Source organism: Pipistrellus hanaki (assembly GCF_964339955.1).
Source record: "Pipistrellus hanaki genome assembly, chromosome: 1".
NCBI lineage: Eukaryota > Metazoa > Chordata > Mammalia > Chiroptera > Vespertilionidae > Pipistrellus > Pipistrellus hanaki.
The window spans coordinates 192,066,641-192,069,746 of NC_140503.1; the positions used below are offsets into that span (position 1 = coordinate 192,066,641).

Sequence of the window (3,106 nt, forward strand, 5' to 3'; positions counted from 1 at the left end):
ATGAAATATTACTCATCAATAAAACAGAATAAAATCTTATCATTTGTGACAACATGGATGAACCTATAGGGTATTAAGCTAAGTGAAATGTCAGAAAGAGAAAGACAAATAACCTAATTTTTGAGTGTCTACTATTTGCATACTTTGATCTAGGAGCCCACATGTATGTATGTTACACTTTTCTGTCATCTATGTCTCTCTTGTTTTTTTGTTTTTTTTAATTTTTTATTTGTTCTTCTTTATTGTTAGTTACAAAATCTCATTTTTGACTGGACTCAGACTTAGAGGTAGAAGCTTTCAGAGACGATAGTCTATGTCTCTGGGCAATCTGTTCCTGGCGTTTTTCTTTGGCCTTCTTCATTCTCAGCCAAAAGTGTAGCATATTCTGTGGCCTCATCCTTATTTTTCTTAGTACGTTGTTTCTTCAGAGCAATATGCCTGTGCCTGTGTTGTAGAACACGTGGATAACAAGATGCTGAATCTTGGGTGCTTTAGTCCTAAGTTTCCTACCTTCTCTCACTAGGGGCTTTCTCACAACATATTTGTGGACATCAGCTTTTTTAGAGAGATTGCAAAGTTTGCGGATTCTGCTAGCTCTTTTGGGCCCCAGGCACAGGGGTATCAGTGAGACCAGGATTATCTTTCTCCTCCTTTTTTCACAATGACCAAGTTGAGAACACTGAGATTGGCTCCACAATGCAACCATGAACAAATTTGCATTTTTCTCTCCCCAGTTCTCCTTGGTCTATAACAGCATACCCCTTACCTAGCAACAGGTGGACTTGGCCATGGGTCAATATACCCTGCTTCATGGGGAAACCTTGTTTGTTGTTCCCACCACTGATTCGAACCATATAACCTTTCCATTCTTCACCCAGAGCATCAGCAGCAAAGTCTGTGGCCATATGCTTCTCACAAAAGGTACAAAGTTTGCGTTCATCATCCACTTCAATGAGTTTCTGGCAGCCAGTAGCTAGGAAAGAGATGCTGAGCTTCATCCTGGAGCAGCCGATAGCTTCCAAGGCTCCACAAAAAAAAAAGACTTTTATGTCTCTTAATCCTACTCTCCAGCATATTATTTTGCCTCTCCTTTCTTAATTTCACTTTCCTATATTTTTACTAATAATTGAAATTATGTTTCAGCTATGTTTAAGTTGCATATAAACGTAAGCACTGAGATTGTAATAAAATGTTTTATTGCATTTGATAACATTTCTACTTTGTACTTTCTATGTTATGAATTTTTTCAAGCTATTCCCAAATCTTATTTATTATTTTCCTCAATTTACTAAAATTAAATGAAACCCAGAATATTAAGCTTAGGAGTAAATGATTTTAAAAAAAAAATATGGATAAGTACTTAGTTGTCATTAAGTAATTTGGAGTATAACTATCTTTAGCTTAATATCAACTAAATAAAGACTAATTCTTATTCATTCTCCTGAGCTCATCCTTGATCCAAAAATTCAGGGAAATCAGGAATTCCATTAGTAGGAAGCAGCTACAATTATTGTTACCATTCCCTTCCCTAAGATTTTTTTTTTCCTTCTCTTCTAGGATCCTGAATATTTGTTGCAGAAAAAGAAAGAAAAAAATAAATCCCGAGTCTAATTTATTTTGGGAGCAGAATTGGCTCCAATTCTTTTCCTTGCTTTGATTTTCCAAGTCTTCCTCTAAGTTATTTTAGGGGTTCCTCTACAGTTATGGTAATGTGAAATCCAGAAAGTTTAAAAAGACAAGCTTGTCCTCACTTCAGTCGCCTCTATTAAGCGCCATGTCCAAACTTCATAGCCCTTGCAAAAAATGGTTCTGTGCACATACCCAGTGTGGCCAGAGTATTTTTGTCTTAGATAAAAGATACTGCTCCTAGTTTTCAACTCTCACCGAGGGACTCTTCACAGGCCTGCAGAAGTCTAATCTTTTCCCCGGGGTTTTTAGAAGCAACCAAAACATATCCTCCGGCATGTCTGCTAACACTGCATTCCTTCTACGGAAAAGCCACCAGCTGCATATCTGTCACTTTTCCTTTCCAGAATCCTTCCCCTAACATAACCTAGAATTCACTACCTCCCTCTAGCAGCACTGCTCTGAGGCAAGGGAACACGGGTGTGATGATAGAGAAAAAGCTGCCCTTCATCATATCTGTCTCCAGAGTATCAGGGATATAAATATGATCTTTGAATAGATTTTTCCCCATTTTCTTAATATATTAGGTTGCTACAAAAAAGGTTTATGTAGTTCATCTTAGGTCTATGCCCACTCACCACTCTCCCGATTAGTTACCATTTGAATACTCATCGCTACCATTAACAGAATGCTTGTTCCATGCTTCCCACATTACTAAGAACTCTTTATTAATTATGTTCATCTTCAGAACAAGTTTCCTTCTTTCAAAAATAATTTAATAAAACCCAGAATATTAAGCTTAGGGGTAAATGATTTTTTTTTTAAATCTGGAGAAGTATTTAGTTGTCATTAAATAATTTAGATTATAACTATCTTTGGCTTAATATCAATTAAATAAGAACAAATTCTTGTTCATTCTACTGAGTTCATCCTTGATCCAAAAATTCAGGGAATCAGGAACTCCCTTAGTAGGAAACAGCTACCATTATTGTTATCATTATTGTAATATGTGAAATCAATATAAGAGTTACTCCTATTAAGTGAGAGAAACTGAGGACAAAGGATTGTGGGTAGTTTATCTAAGACTGTGCAAGAAATAAATGCTGAGGATAGGAGCCAGTGCACTTACCCATTGCACTAACTTACATTATTTCACCCTAAATTTTTTTTATCAAGTCACCAGTAAAGATTTGAACTGAATGCTGAATCAAAGGCAAGACAGCCACATTCATTACTTTGAACCCTTGAATAAAATATACCTATTCCCTTTGTTACCGAACCACGATTAAAACAACCACAAAAACAGTTACAGCTAAGTTCATAGAGCTGGAATCATGCACATCAAATCAAAGCATTTCTATTTCATCTGCTTCTTTGTCCCCAGGTCATAAGAGAAAGATCATTCTCAGCTGTATTCAGAAGAAAGCAATGATCTAGGACCATGGTTGGCAAACTGTGGCTCCTCGCGAGCCACAATGTG

At 36.6% G+C, this 3,106-nt stretch overlaps 1 pseudogene across 1 annotated transcript; it reads right to left on the minus strand.

Annotated features, from left to right (window-relative positions):
• Positions 1-259: 259 nt before the first annotated feature.
• Positions 260-1,022, minus strand: LOC311619278 (small ribosomal subunit protein eS6-like; annotated as a pseudogene). The gene has a single exon. The product of its transcript is annotated as a small ribosomal subunit protein eS6-like (transcript).
• Between the last annotated feature and the right edge of the window lie 2,084 nt (positions 1,023-3,106).